This window comes from Schistocerca americana, chromosome 9 (assembly GCF_021461395.2).
Source record: "Schistocerca americana isolate TAMUIC-IGC-003095 chromosome 9, iqSchAmer2.1, whole genome shotgun sequence".
NCBI classification, from domain to species: Eukaryota; Metazoa; Arthropoda; class Insecta; order Orthoptera; family Acrididae; genus Schistocerca; species Schistocerca americana.
This window is the reverse complement of record NC_060127.1, coordinates 191,698,638-191,723,766: the sequence shown is the minus strand read 5'-3', so window position 1 is coordinate 191,723,766 and position 25,129 is coordinate 191,698,638.

The window sequence follows — 25,129 nt, the reverse complement described above, 5'->3', positions numbered from 1 at the left end:
GAAAATGTATCGTGCTCAGAACCCTCCTCCCGCCCTGTGGTGCAACTGATGTCCCTTTCTCCAAAAATGTACTCAATGAGACCGCAATGTTGCAACCACACACAAGTTCAGCTGCTGTGAGGAAAAAACGAGTTAGTACATTTCAAACATGAAAAAGGTCATTTTAAAATCAACATGAAAAACCAAAATTCCAAACTTATAAAACACAAATAAATGCTTACCGAAGAGAGAAAATGTATCGTGCGCAGTACCCTCCTCCCGCCCTGTGGTGCAACTGATGTCCCTTTCTCCAAAAATGTACTCAATGGGACCGTAACGTAGCAACCACACACAAGTTGACCTGCTGTGAGGAAAAAACGAGTTGGTACATTTCAAACATGAAAATGGTCATTTTAAAATCAACATGAAAAACCAAAATTCCAAATTTATAAAACACAAATAAATGCTTACCGAAGAGAGAAAATGTATCGTGCTCAGCACCCTCCTCCCGCTCTGTGGTGCAACTGATGTCCCTTTCTCCAAAAATGTACTCAATGGGACCGTAATGTTGCAACCACACACAAGTTGACCTGCTGTGAGGAAAAAACGAGTTAGTACATTTCAAACATGAAAAAGGTCATTTTAAAATCAACATGAAAAACCAAAATTCCAAAAGTATCAAACACAAAAAAATGCTTACCAAAGAGAGAAAAAGTATCGTGCTCAGAACCCTCCTCCCGCCCTGTGGTGCAACTGATGTCCCTTTCTCCAAAAATGTACTCAATGTGACCGCAATGTTGCAACCACACACAAGTTCAGCTGCTGTGAGGAAAAAACGAGTTAGTACATTTCAAACATGAAAAAGGTCATTTTAAAATCAACATGAAAAACCAAAATTCCAAATGTATAAAACACAAAAAAATGCTTACCGAAGAGAGAAAATGTATTGTGCGCAGCATCCTCCTCCCGCTCTGTGGTGCAACTGATGTCCCTTTCTCCAAAAATGTACACAATGGGACCGTAATGTTGCAACCACACACAAGTTGCCCTTCTGTGAGGAAAAAACGAGTTAGTACATTTCAAACATGAAAAAGGTCATTTTAAAATCAACATGAAAAACCAATATTCCAAACTTATAAAACACAAAGAAATGCTTACCGAAGAGAGAAAATGTATTGTGCGCAGCACCCTCCTCCCGCCCTGTGGTGCAAATGATGTCCCTTTCTCCAAAAATGTACTCAATGGGACCATAATGTTGCAACCACACACAAGTTGACCTGCTGTGAGGAAAAAACGAGTTAGTACATTTCAACCATGAAAAAGGTCATTTTAAAATTAACATGAAAAACCAAAATTCCAAAAGTATCAAACACAAAAAAATGCTTACCAAAGAGAGAAAGAGTATCGTGCTCAGAACCCTCCTCCCGCCCTGTGGTGCAACTAATGTCCCTTTCTCCAAAAATGTACTCAATGGGACCGTAATGTTGCAACCACACACAAGTTGACCTGCTGTGAGGAAAAAACGAGTTAGTACATTTCAAACATGAAAAAGGTCATTTTAAAATCAACATGAAAAACCAAAATTCCAAACTTATAAAAACAAAGAAATGCTTACCGAAGAGAGAAAATGTATTGTGCGCAGCACCCTCGTCCGCCCTGTGGTGCAACTGATGTCCCTTTCTCCAAAAATGTACTCAATGGGACCGTAATGTTGCAACCACACACAAGTTGACCTGCTGTGAGGAAAAAACGAGTTAGTACATTTCGAACATGAAAAAGGTCATTTTAAAATCAACATGAAAAACCAAAATTCCAAAAGTATCAAACACAAAAAAATGCTTACCAAAAAGAGAAAAAGTATCGTGCTCTGAACCCTCCTCCCGCCCTGTGGTGCAACTGATGTCCCTTTCTCCAAAAATGTACTCAATGTGACCGCAATGTTGCTACCACACACAAGTTCAGCTGCTGTGAGGAAAAAACGAGTTAGTACATTTCAAACATGAAAAAGGTCATTTTAAAATCAACATGAAAAACCAAAATTCCAAACTTATAAAACACAAAGAAATGCTTAGCGAAGAGAGAAAATGTATTGTGCGCAGCACCCTCCTCCCGCCCTGTGGTGCAACTGACGTCCCTTTCTCCAAAAATGTACTCAATGGGACCGTAATGTTGCAACCACACACAAGTTGACCTGCTGTGAGGAAAAAACGAGTTAGTACATTTCAAACATGAAAAAGGTCATTTTAAAATCAACATGAAAAACCAAAATTCCAAAACTATCAAACACAAAAAAATGCCTACCAAAGAGAGAAAAAGTATCGTGCTCAGAACCCTCCTCCCGCCCTGTGGTGCAACTGATGTCCCTTTCTCCAAAAATGTACTCAATGTGACCGCAATGTTGCAACCACACACAAGTTCAGCTGCTGTGAGGAAAAAACGAGTTAGTACATTTCAAACATGAAAAAGGTCATTTTAAAATCAACATGAAAATCCAAAATTCCAAACTTATAAAACACAAAGAAATGCTTACCGAAGAGAGAAAATGTATTGTGCGCAGCATCCTCCTCCTGCCCTGTGGTGCAACTGATGTCCCTTTCTCCAAAAATGTACACAATGGGACCGTAATGTTGCAACCACACACAAGTTGACCTGCTGTGAGGAAAAAACGAGTTAGTACATTTCAAACATGAAAAGGTCATTTTAAAATCAACATGAAAACCAAAATTCCAAAAGTATCAAACACAAAAATATGCTTACCAAAGAGAGAAAAAGTATCGTGCTCAGAACCCTCCTCCCGCCCTGTGGTGCAACTGATGTCCCTTTCTCCAAAAATGTACTCAATGTGACCGCAATGTTGCAACCACACACAAGTTCAGCTGCTGTGAGGAAAAAACGAGTTAGTACATTTCAAACATGAAAAAGGTCATTTTAAAATCAACATGAAAAACCAAAATTCCAAAAGTATCAAACACAAAAAAATGCTTACCGAAGAGAGAAAATGTATTGTGCTCAGCACCCTCCTCCCGCCCTGTGGTGCAACTGATGTCCCTCTCTCCAAAAATGTACACAATGGGACCGTAATGTTGCAACCACACACAAGTTGACCTGCTGTGAGGAAAAAAGAGTTAGTACATCTCAAACATGAAAAAGGTCATTTTAAAATCAACATGAAAAACCAAAATTCCAAACTTATAAAACACAAAGGAATGCTTACCGAAGAGAGAAAATGTATTGTGCGCAGCACCCTCGTTTGCCCTGTGGTGCAACTGATGTCCCTTTCTCCAAAAATGTACTCAATGGGACCGTAATGTTGCAACCACACACACGTTGACCTGCTGTGAGGAAAAAACGAGTTAGTACATTTCAAACATGAAAAAGGTCATTTTAAAATCAACATGAGAAACCAAAATTCCACACTTATAAAACACAAGAAATGCTTACCGAAGAGCGAAAATAGATTGTGCGCAGCACCCTCCTCCCGCCCTGTGGTGCAACTGATGTCCCTTTCTCCAAAAATGTACTCAATGGGACCGTAATGTTGCAACCACACACAAGTTGTCCTGCTGTGAGGAAAAAACGAGTTAGTACATTTCAAACATGAAAAAGGTCATTTTAAAATCAACATGAAAAACCAAAATTCCAAACTTATAAAACACAAATAAATGCTTACCGAAGAGAGAAAATGTATCGTGCTCAGCACCCTCCTCCCGCCCTGTGGTGCAACTGATGTCCCATTCTCCAAAAATGTACTCAATGGGACCGTAATGTTGCAACCACACACAAGTTGACCTGCTGTGAGGAAAAAACGAGTTAGTACATTTCAAACGTGAAAAAGGTCATTTTAAAATCAACATGAAAAACCAAAATTCCAAACTTATAAAACACAAAGAAATGCTTACCGAAGAGAGAAAATGTATTGTGCTCAGCACCCTCCTCCCGCCCTGTGGTGCAACTGATGTCCCTTTCTCCAAAAATGTACTTAATGGGACCGCAATGTTGCAACCACACACAACTTCACCTGCTGTGAGGAAAAAACGAGTAAGAACATTTCCACATGAAAAAGGTCAATTTAAAATCAACATGAAAAACCAAAATCCCAAACGTATCAAGCACAAAAAAATACTTACCGAAGAGACAAAATGTATCGTGCTCAGCACCCTCCTCCCGCCCTGTGGTGCAACTGATGCCCCTTTCTCCAAAAATGTACTCAATGGGACCGTAATGTTGCAACCACACACAAGTTGACCTGCTGTGAGGAAAAAACGAGTTAGTACATTTCAAACATGAAAAAGGTCATTTTAAAATCAACATGAAAAACCAAAATTCCAAAAGTATAAAACACAAAAAAATGCTTACCGAAGAGAGAAAATGTATTGTGCGCAGCATCCTCCTCCCGCCCTGTGGTGCAACTGATGTCCCTTTCTCCAAAAATGTACACAATGGGACCGTAATGTTGCAACCACACACAAGTTGACCTGCTGTGAGGAAAAAACGAGTTAGTACATTTCAAACATGAAAAAGGTCATTTTAAAATCAACATGAAAAACCAATATTCCAAACTTATAAAACACAAAGAAATGCTTACCGAAGAGAGAAAATGTATTGTGCGCAGCACCCTCCTCCCGCCCTGTGGTGCAAATGATGTCCCTTTCTCCAAAAATGTACTCAATGGGACCGTAATGTTGCAACCACACACAAGTTGACCTGCTGTGAGGAAAAAACGAGTTAGTACATTTCAACCATGTAAAAGGTCATTTTAAAATCAACATGAAAAACCAAAATTCCAAAAGTATCAAACACAAAAAAATGCTTACCAAAGAGGGAAAGAGTATCGTGCTCAGAACGCTCCTCCCGCCCTGTGGTGCAACTCATGTCCCTTTCTCCAAAAATGTACTCAATGTGACCGCAATGTTGCAACCACACAAAAGTTCAGCTGCTGTGAGGAAAAAAACGAGTTAGTACATTTCAAACATGAAAAAGGTCATTTTAAAATCAAATTGAAAAACCAAAATTCCAAACTTATAAAACACAAAGAAATGCTTACCGAAGAGAGAAAATGTATCATGCTCAGAACCCTCCTCCTGCCCTGTGGTGCAACTGATGTCCCTTTCTCCAAAAATGTACTCAATGTGACCGCAATGTTGCAACCACACACAAGTTCAGCTGCTGTGAGGAAAAAACGAGTTAGTACACTTCAAACATGAAAAAGGTCATTTTAAAATCGAAATGAAAAACCAAAATTCCAAACTTATGAAACACAAATAAATGCTTACCGAAGAGAGAAAATGTATCGTGCGCAGCACCCTCCTCCCGCCCTGTGGTGCAACTGATGTCCCTTTCTCCAAAAATGTACTCAATGGGACCGTAATGTTGCAACCACACACAAGTTGACCTGCTGTGAGGAAAAAACGAGTTAGTACATTTCAAACATGAAAAAGGTCATTTTAAAATCAACATGAAAAACCAAAATTCCAAACTTATAAAACACAAAGAAATGCTTACCGAAGAGAGAAAATGTATCGTGCGCAGCACCCTCCTCCCGCCCTGTGGTGCAACTGATGTCCCTTTCTCCAAAAATGTACTCAATGGGACCGTAATGTTGCAACCACACACAAGTTGACCTGCTGTGAGGAAAAAACGTGTTGGTACATTTCAAACATGAAAATAGTCATTTTAAAATCAACATGAAAAACCAAAATTCCAATTTTATAAAACACAAACAAATGCTTACCGAAGAGAGAAAATGTATCGTGCTCAGCACCCTCCTCCCACCCTGTGGTGCAACTGATGTCCCTTTCTCCAAAAATGTACTCAATGGGACGGTAATGTTGCAACCACACCCAAGTTGACCTGCTGTGAGGAAAAAACGAGTTAGTACATTTCAAACATGAAAAAGGTCATTTTAAAATCAACATGAAAAACCAAAATTCCAAAAGTATCAAACACAAAAAAAGCTTGCCGAAGAGAGAAAAAGTATCGTGCTCAGACCGCTCCTCCCGCCCTGTGGTGCAACTGATGTCCCTTTCTCCAAAAATGTACTCAATGTGACCGCAATGTTGCAACCACACACAAGTTCAGCTGCTGTGAGGAAAAAACGAGTTAGTACATTTCAAACATGAAAAAGGTCATTTTAAAATCAACATGAAAAACCAAAATTCCAAAAGTATAAAACACAAAAAAATGCTTACCGAAGAGAGAAAATGTATTGTGCGCAGCATCCTCCTCCCGCCCTGTGGTGCAACTGATGTCCCTTTCTCCAAAAATGTACACAATGGGACCGTAATGTTGCAACCACACACAAGTTGACCTGCTGTGAGGAAAAAACGAGTTAGTACATTTCAAACATGAAAAAGGTCATTTTAAAATCAACATGAAAAACCAATATTCCAAACTTATAAAACACAAAGAAATGCTTACCGAAGAGAGAAAATGTATTGTGCGCAGCACCCTCCTCCCGCCCTGTGGTGCAAATGATGTCCCTTTCTCCAAAAATGTACTCAATGGGACCGTAATGTTGCAACCACACACAAGTTCACCTGCTGTGAGGAAAAAACGAGTTAGTACATTTCAACCATGAAAAAGGTCATTTTAAAATCAACATGAAAAACCAAAATTCCAAAAGTATCAAACACAAAAAAATGCTCACCAAAGAGAGAAGGAGTATCGTGCTCAGAACCCTCCTCCCGCCCTGTGGTGCAACTGATGTCCCTTTCTCCAAAAATGTACTCAATGGGACCGTAATGTTGCAACCACACACAAGTTGACCTGCTGTGAGGAAAAAACGAGTTAGTACATTTCAAAAGTGAAAAAGGTCATTTCAAAATCAACATGAAAAACCAAAATTCCAAAAGTATCAAACACAAAAAAATGCTTACCAAAGAGATAAAAAGTATCGTGCTCTGGACCCTCCTCTCGCCCTGTGGTGCAACTGATGTCCCTTTCTCCAAAAATGTACTCAATGTGACCGCAATGTTGCAACCACACACAAGTTCAGCTGCTGTGAGTAAAAACGAGTTCGTACATTTCAACCATGAAAAAGGTCATTTCAAAATCAACATGAAAAACCAAAGTTCCAAAAGTATCAAACACAAAAAAATGCTTACCAAAGAGAGAAAATGTATCGTGCTCAGAACCCTCCTCCCGCCCTGTGGTGCAACCGATGTCCCTTACTCCAAAAATGTACTCAATGAGACCGCAATGTTGCAACCACACACAAGTTCAGCTGCTGTGAGGAAAAAACGAGTTAGTACATTTCAAACATGAAAAAGGTCATTTTAAAATCAACATGAAAAACCAAAATTCCAAACTTATAAAACACAAATAAATGCTTACCGAAGAGAGAAAATGTATCGTGCGCAGTACCCTCCTCCCGCCCTGTGGTGCAACTGATGTCCCTTTCTCCAAAAATGTACTCAATGGGACCGTAACGTAGCAACCACACACAAGTTGACCTGCTGTGAGGAAAAAACGAGTTGGTACATTTCAAACATGAAAATGGTCATTTTAAAATCAACATGAAAAACCAAAATTCCAAATTTATAAAACACAAATAAATGCTTACCGAAGAGAGAAAATGTATCGTGCTCAGCACCCTCCCCCCGCTCTGTGGTGCAACTGATGTCCCTTTCTCCAAAAATGTACTCAATGGGACCGTAATGTTGCAACCACACACAAGTTGACCTGCTGTGAGGAAAAAACGAGTTAGTACATTTCAAACATGAAAAAGGTCATTTTAAAATCAACATGAAAAACCAAAATTCCAAAAGTATCAAACACAAAAAAATGCTTACCAAAGAGAGAAAAAGTATCGTGCTCAGAACCCTCCTCCCGCCCTGTGGTGCAACTGATGTCCCTTTCTCCAAAAATGTACTCAATGTGACCGCAATGTTGCAACCACACACAAGTTCAGCTGCTGTGAGGAAAAAACGAGTTAGTACATTTCAAACATGAAAAAGGTCATTTTAAAATCAACATGAAAAACCAAAATTCCAAATGTATAAAACACAAAAAAATGCTTACCGAAGAGAGAAAATGTATTGTGCGCAGCATCCTCCTCCCGCTCTGTGGTGCAACTGATGTCCCTTTCTCCAAAAATGTACACAATGGGACCGTAATGTTGCAACCACACACAAGTTGCCCTTCTGTGAGGAAAAAACGAGTTAGTACATTTCAAACATGAAAAAGGTCATTTTAAAATCAACATGAAAAACCAATATTCCAAACTTATAAAACACAAAGAAATGCTTACCGAAGAGAGAAAATGTATTGTGCGCAGCACCCTCCTCCCGCCCTGTGGTGCAAATGATGTCCCTTTCTCCAAAAATGTACTCAATGGGACCATAATGTTGCAACCACACACAAGTTGACCTGCTGTGAGGAAAAAACGAGTTAGTACATTTCAACCATGAAAAAGGTCATTTTAAAATTAACATGAAAAACCAAAATTCCAAAAGTATCAAACACAAAAAAATGCTTACCAAAGAGAGAAAGAGTATCGTGCTCAGAACCCTCCTCCCGCCCTGTGGTGCAACTAATGTCCCTTTCTCCAAAAATGTACTCAATGGGACCGTAATGTTGTAACCACACACAAGTTGACCTGCTGTGAGGAAAAAACGAGTTAGTACATTTCAAACATGAAAAAGGTCATTTTAAAATCAACATGAAAAACCAAAATTCCAAACTTATAAAAACAAAGAAATGCTTACCGAAGAGAGAAAATGTATTGTGCGCAGCACCCTCGTCCGCCCTGTGGTGCAACTGATGTCCCTTTCTCCAAAAATGTACTCAATGGGACCGTAATGTTGCAACCACACACAAGTTGACCTGCTGTGAGGAAAAAAACGAGTTAGTACATTTCGAACCTGAAAAAGGTCATTTTAAAATCAACATGAAAAACCAAAATTCCAAAAGTATCAAACACAAAAAAATGCTTACCAAAAAGAGAAAAAGTATCGTGCTCTGAACCCTCCTCCCGCCCTGTGGTGCAACTGATGTCCCTTTCTCCAAAAATGTACTCAATGTGACCGCAATGTTGCTACCACACACAAGTTCAGCTGCTGTGAGGAAAAAACGAGTTAGTACATTTCAAACATGAAAAAGGTCATTTTAAAATCAACATGAAAAACCAAAATTCCAAACTTATAAAACACAAAGAAATGCTTAGCGAAGAGAGAAAATGTATTGTGCGCAGCACCCTCCTCCCGCCCTGTGGTGCAACTGACGTCCCTTTCTCCAAAAATGTACTCAATGGGACCGTAATGTTGCAACCACACACAAGTTGACCTGCTGTGAGGAAAAAACGAGTTAGTACATTTCAAACATGAAAAAGGTCATTTTAAAATCAACATGAAAAACCAAAATTCCAAAACTATCAAACACAAAAAAATGCCTACCAAAGAGAGAAAAAGTATCGTGCTCAGAACCCTCCTCCCGCCCTGTGGTGCAACTGATGTCCCTTTCTCCAAAAATGTACTCAATGTGACCGCAATGTTGCAACCACACACAAGTTCAGCTGCTGTGAGGAAAAAACGAGTTAGTACATTTCAAACATGAAAAAGGTCATTTTAAAATCAACATGAAAATCCAAAATTCCAAACTTATAAAACACAAAGAAATGCTTACCGAAGAGAGAAAATGTATTGTGCGCAGCATCCTCCTCCTGCCCTGTGGTGCAACTGATGTCCCTTTCTCCAAAAATGTACACAATGGGACCGTAATGTTGCAACCACACACAAGTTGACCTGCTGTGTTGAAAAAACGAGTTAGTACATTTCAAACATGAAAAAGGTCATTTTAAAATCAACATGAAAAACCAAAATTCCAAAACTATCAAACACAAAAAAATGCTTACCGAAGAGAGAAAAAGTATCGTGCTCAGAACCCTCCTGCCGCCCTGTGGTGCAACTAATGTCCCTTCCTCCAAAAATGTACTCAATGTGACCGCAATGTTGCAACCACACACAAGTTCAGCTGCTGTGAGGAAAAAACGAGTTAGTACATTTCAAACATGAAAAAGGTCATTTTAAAATCAACATGAAAATCCAAAATTCCAAACTTATAAAACACAAAGAAATGCTTACCGAAGAGAGAAAATGTATTGTGCGCAGCATCCTCTTCCTGCCCTGTGGTGCAACTGATGTCCCTTTCTCCAAAAATGTACACAATGGGACCATAATGTTGCAACCACACACAAGTTGACCTGCTGTGAGGAAAAAACGAGTTAGTACATTTCAAACATCAAAAAGGTCATTTTAAAATCAACATGAAAAACCAATATTCCAAACTTATAAAACACAAAGAAATGCTTACCGAAGAGAGAAAATGTATTGTGCGCAGCACCCTCCTCCCGCCCCGTGGTGCAAATGATGTCCCTTTCTCCAAAAATGTACTCAATGGGACCGTAATGTTGCAACCACACACAAGTTGACCTGTTGTGAGGAAAAAACGAGTTAGTACATTTCAACCATGAAAAAGGTCATTTTAAAATCAACATGAAAAACCAAAATTCCAAAAGTATCAAACACAAAAAAATGCTTACCAAATAGAGAAAAAGTATCTTGCTCAGAACCCTCCTCCCGCCCTCTGGTGCAACTGATGTCCCTTTCTCCAAAAATGTACTCAATGTGACCGCAATGTTGCAACCACACACAAGTTCAGCTGCTGTGAGGAGAAAACGAGTTAGTACATTTCAAACATGAAAAAGGTCATTTTAAAATCAACATGAAAAACCAAAATTCCAAACATATAAAACACAAAGAAATGCGTACCGAAGAGAGAAAATGTATCGTGCTCAGAACCCTCCTCCCGCCCCGTGGTGCAACTGATGTCCCTTTCTCCAAAAATGTACTCAATGGGACCGTAATGTTGCAACCACACACAAGTTGACCTGCTGTGAGGAAAAAACGAGTTAGTACATTTCAAACATGAAAAAGGTCATTTTAAAATCAACATGAAAAACCAAAATTCCAAACTTGTAAAACACAAAGAAATGCTTACCGAAGAGAGAAAATGTATTGTGCGCAGCACCCTCTTCCCGCCCTGTGGTGCAACTGATGTCCCTTTCTCCAAAAATGTACTCAATGGGACCGTAATGTTGCAACCACACACAAGTTGACCTGCTGTGAGGAAAAAACGAGTTAGTACATTTCAAACATGAAAAAGGTCATTTTAAAATCAACATGAAAAACCAAAATTCCAAACTTATAAAACACAAAAAAATGCTTACCGAAGAGAGAAAATGTATTGTGCGCAGCACCCTCCTCCCGCCCTGTGGTGCAACTGATGTCCCTCTCTCCAAAAATGTACTCAATGGGACCGTAATGTTGCAACCACACACAAGTTGACCTGCTGTGAGGAAAAAACGAGTTAGTACATTTCAACCATGAAAAAGGTCATTTTAAAATCAACATGAAAAACCAAAATTCCAAAAGTATCAAACACAAAAAAATGCTTACCAAAGAGAGAAAAAGTATCGTGCTCAGAACCCTCCTCCCGCCCTGTGGTGCAACTGATGTCCCTTTCTCCAAAAATGTACTCAATGTGACCGCAATGTTGCAACCACACACAAGTTCAGCTGCTGTGAGGAAAAAACGAGTTAGTACATTTCAAACATGAGAAATGTCATTTTAAAATCAACATGAAAAACCAAAATTCCAAAAGTATAAAACACAAAAAAATGCTTACCAAAGAGAGAAAATGTATTGTGCGCAGCATCCTCCTCCCGCCCTGTGGTGCAACTGATGTCCCTTTCTCCAAAAATGTACACAATGGGACCGTAATGTTGCAACCACACACAAGTTGACCTGCTGTGAGGAAAAAACGAGTTAGTACATTTCAAACATGAAAAAGGTCATTTTATAATCAACATGAAAAACCAATATTCCAAACTTATAAAACACAAAGAAATGCTTACCGAAGAGAGAAAATGTATTGTGCGTAGCACCCTCCTCCCGCCCTGTGGTGCAAATGATGTCCCTTTCTCCAAAATTGTACTCAATGGGACCGTAATGTTGCAACCACACACAAGTTGACCTGCTGTGAGGAAAAAACGAGTTAGTACATTTCAACCATGAAAAAGGTCATTTTAAAATCAACATGAAAAACCAAAATTCCAAAAGTATCAAACACAAAAAAATGCTTACCAAAGAGAGAAAGAGTATCGTGCTCAGAACCCTCCTCCCGCCCTGTGGTGCAACTGATGTCCCTTTCTCCAAAAATGTACTCAATGGGACCGTAATGTTACAACCACACACAAGTTGACCTGCTGTGAGGAAAAAACGAGTTAGTACATTTCAAACGTGAAAAAGGTCATTTCAAAATCAACATGAAAAACCAAAATTCCAAAAGTATCAAACACAAAAAAATGCTTACCAAAGAGAGAAAAAGTATCGTGCTCAGAACCCTCCTCCCGCCCTGTGGTGCAACTGATGTCCCATTCTCCAAAAATGTACTCAATGTGACCGCAATGTTGTAACCACACACAAGTTCAGCTGCTGTGAGGAAAAAACGAGTTAGTACATTTCAAACATGAAAAAGGTCATTTTAAAATCAACATGAAAAACCAAAATTCCAAAAGTATCAAACACAAAAAAATGCTTACCGAAGAGAGAAAATGTATTGTGCTCAGCACCCGCCTCCCGCCCTGTGGTGCAACTGATGTCCCTTTCTCCAAAAATGTACTCAATGGGACCGTAATGTTAAAACCACACACAAGTTGACCTGCTGTGAGGAAAAAACGAGTTAGTACATCTCAAACATGAAAAAGGTCATTTTAAAATCAACATGAAAAACCAAAATTCCAAACTTATAAAACACAAAGAAATGCTTACCGAAGAGAGAAAATGTATTGTGCGCAGCACCCTCGTCCGCCCTGTGGTGCAACTGATGTCCCTTTCTCCAAAAATGTAGTCAATGGGACCGTAATGTTGCAACCACACACAAGTTGACCTGCTGTGAGGAAAAAACGAGTTAGTACATTTCAAACATGAAAAAGGTCATTTTAAAATCAACATGAAAAACCAAAATTCCAAAAGTATAAAACACAAAAAAATGCTTACCGAAGAGAGATAATGTATCGTGCCTAGCACCCTCCTCCCGCCCTGTGGTGCAACTGATGTCCCTTTCTCCAAAAATGTACTCAATGGTACCGTAATGTTGCAACCACACACAAGTTGACCTGTTCTGAGGAAAAAACGAGTTAGTACATTTCAAAAATGAAAAAGGTCATTTTAAAATCAACATCAAAAACCAAAATTCCAAAAGTATCAAACACAAAAAAATGCTTACCAAAGAGAGAAAAAGTATCGTGCTCAGAACCCTCCTCCCGCCCTGTGGCGCAACTGTTGTCCCTTTCTCCAAAAATGTACTCAACGTGACCGCAATGTTGCAACCACACACAAGTTCAGCTGCTGTGAGGAAAAAACGAGTTAGTACATTTCAAACATGAAAAAGGTCATTTTAAAATCAACATGAAAAACCAAAATTCCAAACTTATAAAACACAAAGAAATGCTTACCGAAGAGAGAAAATGTATCGTGCGCAGTACCCTCCTCCCGCCCTGTGGTGCAACTGATGTCCCTTTCTCCAAAAATGTACTCAATGGGACCGTAATGTTGCAACCACACACAACTTGACCTCCTGTGAGGAAAAAACGAGTTAGTACATTTCAAACATGAAAAAGGTCATTTTAAAATCAACATGAAAAACCAAAATTCCAAAAGTATCAAACACAAAAAAATGCTTACCAAAGAGAGAAAAAGTATCGTGCTCAGAACCCTCCTCCCGCCCTGTGGTGCAACTGATGTCCCTTTCTCCAAAAATGTACTCAATGTGACCGCAATGTTGCAACCACACACAAGTTCAGCTGCTGTGAGGAAAAAACGAGTTAGTACATTTCAAACATGAAAAAGGTCGTTTTAAAATCAACATGAAAAACCAAAATTCCAAAAGTATCAAACACAAAAAAATGCTTACCGAAGAGAGAAAATGTATTGTGCTCAGCATCCTCCTCCCGCACTGTGGTGCAACTGATGTCCCTTTCTCCAAAAATGTACTCAATGGGACCGTAATGTTGCAACCACACACAAGTTCAGCTGCTGTGAGGAAAAAACGAGTTAGTACATTTCAAACATGAAAAAGGTCATTTTAAAATCAACATGAAAAACCAAAATTCCAAACTTATAAAAACAAAGAAATGCTTACCGAAGAGAGAAAATGTATTGTGCGCAGCACCCTCGTCCGCCCTGTGGTGCAACTGATGTCCCTTTCTCCATAAGTGTACTCAATGGGACCGTAATGTTGCAACCACACACAAGTTGACCTGCTGTGAGGAAAAAACGAGTTAGTTCATTTCAAACATGAAAAAGGTCATTTAAAATTCAACATGAAAAACCAAAATTCCAAACTTATTAAACACAAAGAAATGCTTACCGAAGAGCGAAAATGTATTGTGCGCAGCACCCTCCTGCCGCCCTGTGGAGCAACTGATGACCCTTTCTCCAAAAATGTACTCAATGGGACCGTAATGTTGCAACCACACACAAGTTGACCTGCTGTGAGGAAAAAACGAGTTAGTACATTTCGAACATGAAAAAGGTCATTTTAAAATCAACATGAAAAACCAAAATTCCAAATGTATCAAACACAAAAAAATGCTTACCAAAAAGAGAAAAAGTATCGTGCTCTGAACCCTCCTCCCGCCCTGTGGTGCAACTGATGTCCCTTTCTCCAAAAATGTACTCAATGTGACCGCAATGTTGCTACCACACACAAGTTCAGCTGCTGTGAGGAAAAAACGAGTTAGTACATTTCAAACATGAAAAAGGTCATTTTAAAATCAACATGAAAAACCAAAATTCCAAACTTATAAAACACAAAGAAATGCTTAGCGAAGAGAGAAAATGTATTGTGCGCAGCACCCTCCTCCCGCCCTGTGGTGCAACTGACGTCCCTTTCTCCAAAAATGTACTCAATGGGACCGTAATGTTGCAACCACACACAAGTTGACCTGCTGTGAGGAAAAAACGAGTTAGTACATTTCAAACATGAAAAAGGTCATTTTAAAATCAACATGAAAAACCAAAATTCCAAAACTATCAAACACAAAAAAATGCTTACCAAAGAGAGAAAAAGTATCGTGCTCAGAACCCTCCTCCCGCCCTGTGGTGCAACAGATGTCCCTTTCTCCAAAAATGTACTCAATGTGACCGCAATGTTGCAACCACACACAAGTTCAGCTGCTGTGAGGAAAAAACGAGTTAGTACATTTCAAACATGAAAAAGGTCATTTTAAAATCAACATGAAAATCCAAAATTCCAAACTTATAAAACACAAAGAAATGCTTACCGAAGGGAGAAAATGTATTGTGCGCAGCATCCTCCTCCTGCCCTGTGGTGCAACTGATGTCCCTTTCTCCAAAAATGTACACAATGGGACCGTAATGTTGCAACCACACACAAGTTGACCTGCTGTGTTGAAAAAACGAGTTAGTACATTTCAAACATGAAAAAGGTCATTTTAAAATCAACATGAAAAACCAAAATTCCAAAACTATCAAACACAAAAAAATGCTTACCAAAGAGAGAAAAAGTATCGTGCTCAGAACCCTCCTGCCGCCCTGTGGTGCAACTGATGTCCCTTCCTCCAAAAATGTACTCAATGTGACCGCAATGTTGCAACCACACACAAGTTCAGCTGCTGTGAGGAAAAAACGAGTTAGTACATTTCAATCATGAAAAAGGTCATTTTAAAATCAACATGAAAATCCAAAATTCCAAACTTATAAAACACAAAGAAATGCTTACCGAAGAGAGAAAATGTATTGTGCGCAGCATCCTCCTCCTGCCCTGTGGTGCAACTGATGTCCCTTTCTCCAAAAATGTACACAATGGGACCGTAATGTTGCAACCACACACAAGTTGACCTGCTGTGAGGAAAAAACGAGTTAGTACATTTCAAACATGAAAAAGGTCATTTTAAAATCAACATGAAAAACCAATATTCCAAACTTATAAAACACAAAGAAATGCTTACCGAAGAGAGAAAATGTATTGTGCGCAGCACCCTCCTCCCGCCCTGTGGTGCAAATGATGTCCCTTTCTCCAAAAATGTACTCAATGGGACCGTAATGTTGCAACCACACACAAGTTGACCTGTTGTGGGGGAAAAACGAGTTAGTACATTTCAACCATGAAAAAGGTCATTTTAAAATCAACATGAAAAACCAAAATTCCAAAAGTATCAAACACAAAAAAATGCTTACCAAATAGAGAAAAAGTATCTTGCTCAGAACCCTCCTCCCGCCCTGTGGTGCAACTGATGTCCCTTTCTCCAAAAATGTACTCAATGGGACCGTAATGTTGCAACCACACACAAGTTGACCTGCTGTGAGGAAAAAACGAGTTAGTACATTTCAAACATGAAAAAGGTCATTTTAAAATCAACATGAAAAACCAAAATTCCAAACTTATAAAACACAAAAAAATGCTTACCGAAGAGAGAAAATGTATTGTGCGCAGCACCCTCCTCCCGCCCTGTGGTGCAACTGATGTCCCTCTCTCCAAAAATGTACTCAATGGGACCGTAATGTTGCAACCACACACAAGTTGACCTGCTGTGAGGAAAAAACGAGTTAGTACATTTCAACCATGAAAAAGGTCATTTTAAAATCAACATGAAGAACCAAAATTCCAAAAGTATCAAACACAAAAAAATGCTTACCAAAGAGAGAAAAAGTATCGTGCTCAGAACCCTCCTCCCGCCCTGTGGTGCAACTGATGTCCCTTTCTCCAAAAATGTACTCAATGTGACCGCAATGTTGCAACCACACACAAGTTCAGCTGCTGTGAGGAAAAAACGAGTTAGTACATTTCAAACATGAGAAATGTCATTTTAAAATCAACATGAAAAACCAAAATTCCAAAAGTATAAAACACAAAAAAATGCTTACCAAAGAGAGAAAATGTATTGTGCGCAGCATCCTCCTCCCGCCCTGTGGTGCAACTGATGTCCCTTTCTCCAAAAATGTACACAATGGGACCGCAATGTTGCAACCACACACAAGTTGACCTGCTGTGAGGAAAAAAAGAGTTAGTACATTTCAAACATGAAAAAGGTCATTTTAAAATCAACATGAAAAACCAATATTCCAAACTTATAAAACACAAAGAAATGCTTACCGAAGAGAGAAAATGTATTGTGCGCAGCACCCTCCTCCCGCCCTGTGGTGCAAATGATGTCCCTTTCTCCAAAATTGTACTCAATGGGACCGTAATGTTGCAACCACACACAAGTTGACCTGCTGTGAGGAAAAAACGAGTTAGTACATTTCAACCATGAAAAAGGTCATTTTAAAATCAACATGAAAAACCAAAATTCCAAAAGTATCAAACACAAAAAAATGCTTACCAAAGAGAGAAAGAGTATCGTGCTCAGAACCCTCCTCCCGCCCTGTGGTGCAACTGATGTCCCTTTCTCCAAAAATGTACTCAATGGGACCGTAATGTTACAACCACACACAAGTTGACCTGCTGTGAGGAAAAAACGAGTTAGTACATTTCAAACATGAAAAAGGTCATTTCAAAATCAACATGAAAAACCAAAATTCCAAAAGTATCAAACACAAAAAAATGCTTACCAAAGAGAGAAAAAGTATCGTGCTCAGAACCCTCCTCCCGCCCTGTGGTGCAACTGATGTCCCATTCTCCAAAAATGTACTCAATGTGACCGCAATGTTGTAACCACACACAAGTTCAGCTGCTGTGAGGAAAAAACGAGTTAGTACATTTCAAACATGAAAAAGGTCATTTTAAAATCAACATGAAAAACCAAAATTCCAAAAGTATCAAACACAAAAAAATGCTTACCGAAGAGAGAAAATGTATTGTGCTCAGCACCCGCCTCCCGCCCTGTGGTGCAACTGATGTCCCTTTCTCCAAAAATGTACTCAATGGGACCGTAATGTTAAAACCACACACAAGTTGACCTGCTGTGAGGAAAAAACGAGTTAGTACATCTCAAACATGAAAAAGGTCATTTTAAAATCAACATGAAAAACCAAAATTCCAAACTTATAAAACACAAAGAAATGCTTACCGAAGAGAGAAAATGTATTGTGCGCAGCACCCTCGTCCGCCCTGTGGTGCAACTAATGTCCCTTTCTCCAAAAATGTAGTCAATGGGACCGTAATGTTGCAACCACACACAAGTTGACCTGCTGTGAGGAAAAAACGAGTTAGTACATTTCAAACATGAAAAATGTCATTTTTAAATCAACATGAAAAACCAAAATTCCAAAAGTATCAAACACAAAAAAATGCTTACCGAAGAGAGATAATGTATCGTGCCTAGCACCCTCCTCCCGCCCTGTGGTGCAACTGATGTCCCTTTCTAAAAATGTACTCAATGGTACCGTAATGTTGCAACCACACACAAGTTGACCTGTTCTGAGGAAAAAACGAGTTAGTACATTTCAAAAATGAAAAAGGTCATTTTAAAATCAACATCAAAAACCAGAATTCCAAAAGTATCAAACACAAAAAAATGCTTACCAAAGAGAGAAAAAGTATCGTGCTCAGAACCCTCCTCCCGCCCTGTGGCGCAACTGTTGTCCCTTTCTCCAAAAATGTACTCAATGTGACCGCAATGTTGCAACCACACACAAGTTCAGCTGCTGTGAGGAAAAAACGAGTTGGTACATTTCAAACATGAAAAAGGTCATTTTAAAATCAACATTAAAAACCAAAATTCCAAACTTATAAAACACAAATAAATGCTTACCGAAGAGAGAAAAAGTATCGTGCGCAGCACCTTCCTCCTGCCCTGTGGTGCAACTGATGTCCCTTTCTCCATAAATGTACTCAATGGGACCGTAATGTTGCAACCACACACAAGTTGACCTGCTGTGAGGAAAAAACGAGTTAATACATTACAAACATGAAAAAGGTCATTTTAAAATCAACATGAAAAACCAAAATTCCAAAAGTATCAAACACAAAAAATGCTTACCAAAGAGAGAAAAAGTATCGTGCTCAGAACCCTCCTCCCGCCCTGTGGTGCAACTGATGTCCCTTTCTCCAAAAATGTACTCAATGTGACCGCAATGTTGCAACCACACACAAGTTCAGCTGCTGTGAGGAAACAACGAGTTAGTACATTTCAAACATGAAAAAGGTCATTTTAAAATCAACATGAAGAACCAAAATTTGAAACTTATAAAACACAAAGAAATGCTTACCGAAGAGAGAAAATGTATTGTGCACAGCACCCTCCTCCCGCCCTGTGGTGCAACTGATGTACCTTTCTCCAAAAATGTACTCAATGGGACCGTAATGTTGCAACCACACACAAGTTGACCTGCTGTGGGGAAGAAACGAGTTAGTACATTTCAAACATGAAAACGGTCATTTTAAAATCAACATGAAAAACCAAAATTCCAAAAGTATAAAACACAAAAAAATGCTTACCGAAGAGAGAAAATGTATTGTGCTCAGCACCCTCCTCCCGCCCTTTGGTGCAACTGATGTCCCTTTCTCCAAAAATGTACTCAATGGGACCGTAATGTTGCAACCACACACAAGTTGACCTGCTGTGAGGAAAAAACGAGTTAGTACATTTCAAACATGAAAAAGGTCATTTTAAAATCAACATGAAAAACCAAAATTCCAAACTTATAAAACACAAAGAAATGCTTACCGAAGAGAGAAAATGTATCGTGCGCAGCACCCTCCTCCCGCCCTGTGGTGCAACTGATGTCCCTTTCTCCAAAAATGTACACAATGGGACCGTAATGTTGCAACCACACACAAGTTGACCTGCTGTGAGGAAAAAACGAGTTAGTACATTTCAAACATGAAAAAGGTCATTTTAAAATCAACATGAAAAACCAAAATTCCAAACTTATAAAACACAAATAAATGTTTACCGAAGAGAGAAAAGTATTGTGCGCAGCACCATCCTCCCGCCCTGTGGTGCAACTGATGTCCCTTTCTCCAAAAATGTACTCAATGGGACCGTAATGTTGCAACCACACACAAGTTGACCTGCTGTGAGGAAAAAACGAGTTAGTACATTTCAAACATGAAAAGGTCATTTTAAAATCAACATGAAAATCAAAATTCCAAACTTATAAAACACAAATAAATGCTTACCGAAGAGAGAAAATGTATCGTGCGCAGCACCCTCCTCCCGCCCTGTGGTGCAACTGATGTCCCTTTCTCCAAAAATGTACTCAATGGGACCGTAATGTTGCAACCACACACAAGTTGACCTGCTGTGAGGAAAAAACGAGTTGGTACATTTCAAACATGAAAAAGGTCATTTTAAAATCAACATGAAAAACCAAAATTCCAAACTTATAAAACACAAATTAATGCTTACCGAAGAGAGAAAATGTATCGTGCTCAGCACCCTCCTCCCGCCCTGTGGTGCAACTGATGTCCCTTTCTCCAAAAATGTACTCAACGGGACCATAATGTTGCAACCACACACAAGTTGACCTGCTGTGAGGAAAAAACGAGTTAGTACATTTCAAACATGAAAAAGGTCATTTCAAAATCAACATGAAAAACCAAAATTCCAAAAGTATCAAACACAAAAAAATGCTTACCAAAGAGAGAAAAAGTATCGTGCTCTGAACCCTCCTCCCGCCCTGTGGTGCAACTGAAGTCCCTTTCTCCAAAAATGTACTCAATGTGACCGCAATGTTGCAACCACACACAAGTTCAGCTGCTGTGAGGAAAAAACGAGTTAGTACATTTCAAACATGAAAAAGGTCATTTTAAAATCAACATGAAAAACCAAAATTCCAAAAGTATCAAACACAAAAAAATGCTTACCGAAGAGAGAAAATGTATTGTGCTCAGCACCCTCCTCCCGCCCTGTGGTGCAACTGATGTCCCTTTCTCCAAAAATGTACACAATGGGACCGTAATGTTGCAACCACACACAAGTTGACCTGCTGTGAGGAAAAAAGAGTTATTACATCTCAAACATGAAAAAGGTCATTTTAAAATCAACATGAAAAACCAAAATTCCAAACTTATAAAACACAAAGAAATGCTTACCGGAGGGAGAAAATGTATTGTGCGCAGCACCCTCGTTTGCCCTGTGGTGCAACTGATGTCCCTTTCTCCAAAAATGTACTCAATGGGAAATATTGCAACCACACACACGTTGACCTGCTGTGAGGAAAAAACGAGTTAGTACATTTCAAACACGAAAAAGGTCATTTTAAAATCAACATGAAAAACCAAAATTCCAAACTTATAAAACACAAATAAATGCTTACCGAAGAGAGAAAATGTATCGTGCTCAGCACCCTCCTCCCGCCCTGTGGTGCAACTGATGTCCCATTCTCCAAAAATGTTCTCAATGGGACCGTAATGTTGCAACCACACACAACTTCACCTGCTGTGAGGAAAAAACGAGTAAGAACATTTCCACATGAAAAAGGCCAATTTAAAAACAACATGAAAAACCAAAATCCCAAACGTATCAAGCACAAAAAAATACTTACCGAAGAGACAAAATGTATCGTGCTCAGCACCCTCCTCCCGCCCTGTGGTGCAACTGATGTCCCTTTCTCCAAAAATGTACTCAATGGGACCGTAATGTTGCAACCACACACAAGTTGACCTGCTGTGAGGAAAAAACGAGTTGGTACATTTCAAACATGAAAAAGGTCATTTTAAAATCAACATGAAAAACCAAAATTCCAAACTTATAAAACACAAATAAATGCTTACCGAAGAGAGAAAATGTATCGTGCTCAGCACCCTCCTCCCGCCCTGTGGTGCAACTGATGTCCCTTTCTCCAAAAATGTACTCAATGGGACCGTAATGTTGCAACCACACACAAGTTGACCTGCTGTGAGGAAAAAACGAGTTAGTACATTTCAAACATGAAAAAGGTCATTTTAAAATCAGCATGAAAACCAAAATTCCAAAAGTATCAAACACAAAAAAATGCTTACCAAAGAGAGAAAAAGTATCGTGCTCAGAACCCTCCTCCCGCCCTGTGGTGCAACTGATGTCCCTTTCTCCAAAAATGTACTCAATGTGACCGCAATGTTGCAACCACACACAAGTTCAGCTGCTGTGAGGAAAAAACGAGTTAGTACATTTCAAACATGAAAAAGGTCATTTTAAAATCAACATGAAAAACCAAAATTCCAAAAGTATCAAACACAAAAAAATGCTTACCGAAGAGAGAAAATGTATTGTGCTCAGCACCCTCCTCCCGCCCTGTGGTGCAACTGATGTCCCTTTCTCCAAAAATGTACACAATGGGACCGTAATGTTGCAACCACACACAAGTTGACCTGCTGTGAGGAAAAAAGAGTTATTACATCTCAAACATGAAAAAGGTCATTTTAAAATCAACATGAAAAACCAAAATTCCAAACTTATAAAACACAAAGAAATGCTTACCGAAGGGAGAAAATGTATTGTGCGCAGCACCCTCGTTTGCCCTGTGGTGCAACTGATGTCCCTTTCTCCAAAAATGTACTCAATGGCCCCGTAATATTGCAACCACACACACGTTGACCTGCTGTGAGGAAAAAACGAGTTAGTACATTTCAAACATGAAAAAGGTCATTTTAAAATCAACATGAAAAACCAAAATTCCAAACTTATAAAACACAAAGAAATGCTTACCGAAGAGCGAAAGTAGATTGTGCGCAGCACCCTCCTCCCGCCCTGTGGTGCAACTGATGTCCCTTTCTCCAAAAATGTACTCAATGGGACCGTAATGTTGCAACCACACACAAGTTGACCTGCTGTGAGGAAAAAACGAGTTAGTACATTTCAAACATGAAAAAGGTCATTTTAAAATCAACATGAAAAACCAAAATTCCAAACTTATAAAACACAAATAAATGCTTACCGAAGAGAGAAAATGTATCGTGCTCAGCACCCTCCTCCCGCCCTGTGGTGCAACTGATGTCCCATTCTCCAAAAATGTACTCAATGGGACCGTAATGTTGCAACCACACACAACTTCACCTGCTGTGAGGAAAAAACGAGTAAGAACATTTCCACATGAAAAAGGCCAATTTAAAAACAACATGAGAAACCAAAATCCCAAACGTATCAAGCACAAAAAAATACTTACCGAAGAGACAAAATGTATCGTGCTCAGCACCCTCCTCCCGCCCTGTGGTGCAACTGATGTCCCTTTCTCCAAAAATGTACTCAATGGGACCGTAACGTTGCTACCACACACAAGTTGACCTGCTGTGAGGAAAAAACGAGTTAGTACATTTCAACCATGAAAAAGGTCATTTTAAAATCAACATGAAAAACCAAAATTCCAAAAGTATAAAACACAAAAAAATGCTTACCGAAGAGAGAAAATGTATTGTGCGCAGCATCCTCCTCCCGCCCTGTGGTGCAACTGATGTCCCTTTCTCCAAAAATGTACACAATGGGACCGTAATGTTGCAACCACACACAAGTTGACCTGCTGTGAGGAAAAAACGAGTTAGTACATTTCAAAAATGAAAAAGGTCATTTTAAAATCAACATGAAAAACCAATATTCCAAACTTATAAAACACAAAGAAATGCTTACCGAAGAGAGAAAATGTATTGTGCGCAGCACCCTCCTCCCGCCCTGTGGTGCAACTGATGTCCCTTTCTCCAAAAATGTACTCAATGGGACCGTAATGTTGCAACCACACACAAGTTGACCTGCTGTGAGGAAAAAACAAGTTAGTACATTTCAACCATGAAAAAGGTCATTTAAAAATCAACATGAAAGACCAAAATTCCAAAAGTATCAAACACAAAAAAATGCTTACCAAAGAGGGAAAGAGTATCGTGCTCAGAACGCTCCTCCCGCCCTGTGGTGCAACTGATGTCCCTTTCTCCAAAAATGTACTCAATGTGACCGCAATGTTGCAACCACACACAAGTTCAGCTGCTGTGAGGAAAAAACGAGTTAGTACATTTCAAACATGAAAAAGGTCATTTTAAAATCAACATGAAAAACCAAAATTCCAAACTTATAAAACACAAAGAAATGCTTACCGAAGAGAGAAAATGTATCGTGCGCAGCACCCTCCTCCCGCCCTGTGGTGCAACTGATGTCCCTTTCTCCAAAAATGTACTCAATGGGACCGTAATGTTGCAACCACACACAAGTTGACCTGCTGTGAGGAAAAAACGAGTTAGTACATTTCAAACATGAAAAAGGTCACTTCAAAATCAACATGAAAAACCAAAATTCCAAAAGTATCAAACACAAAAAAATGCTTACCAAAGAGAGAAAAAGTATCGTGCTCTGAACCCTCCTCTCGCCCTGTGGTGCAACTGATGTCCCTTTCTCCAAAAATGTACTCAATGTGACCGCAATGTTGCAACCACACACAAGTTCAGCTGCTGTGAGGAAAAAAAGAGTTAGTACATTTCAAACATGAAAAAGGTCATTTCAAAATCAACATGAAAAACCAAAATTCCAAAAGTATCAAACACAAAAAAATGCTTACCAAAGAGAGAAAATGTATCGTGCTCAGAACCCTCCTCCCGCCCTGTGGTGCAACTGATGTCCCTTTCTCCAAAAATGTACTCAATGAGACCGCAATGTTGCAACCACACACAAGTTCAGCTGCTGTGAGGAACAAACGAGTTAGTACATTTCAAACATGAAAAAGGTCATTTTAAAATCAACACGAAAAACCAAAATTCCAAACTCATAAAACACAAATAAATGCTTACCGAAGAGAGAAAATGTATCGTGCGCAGTACCCTCCTCCCGCCCTGTGGTGCAACTGATGTCCCTTTCTCCAAAAATGTACTCAATGGGACCGTAATGTAGCAACCACACACAAGTTGACCTGCTGTGAGGAAAAAACGAGTTGGTACATTTCAAACATGAAAATGGTCATTTTAAAATCAACATGAAAAACCAAAATTCCAAATTTATAAAACACAAATAAATGCTTACCGAAGAGAGAAAATGTATCGTGCTCAGCACCCTCCTCCCGCCCTGTGGTGCAACTGATGTCCCTTTCTCCAAAAATGTACTCAATGGGACCGTAATGTTGCAACCATACACAAGTTGACCTGCTGTGAGGAAAAAACGAGTTAGTACATTTCAAACATGAAAAAGGTCATTTTAAAATCAACATGAAAAACCAAAATTCCAAAAGTA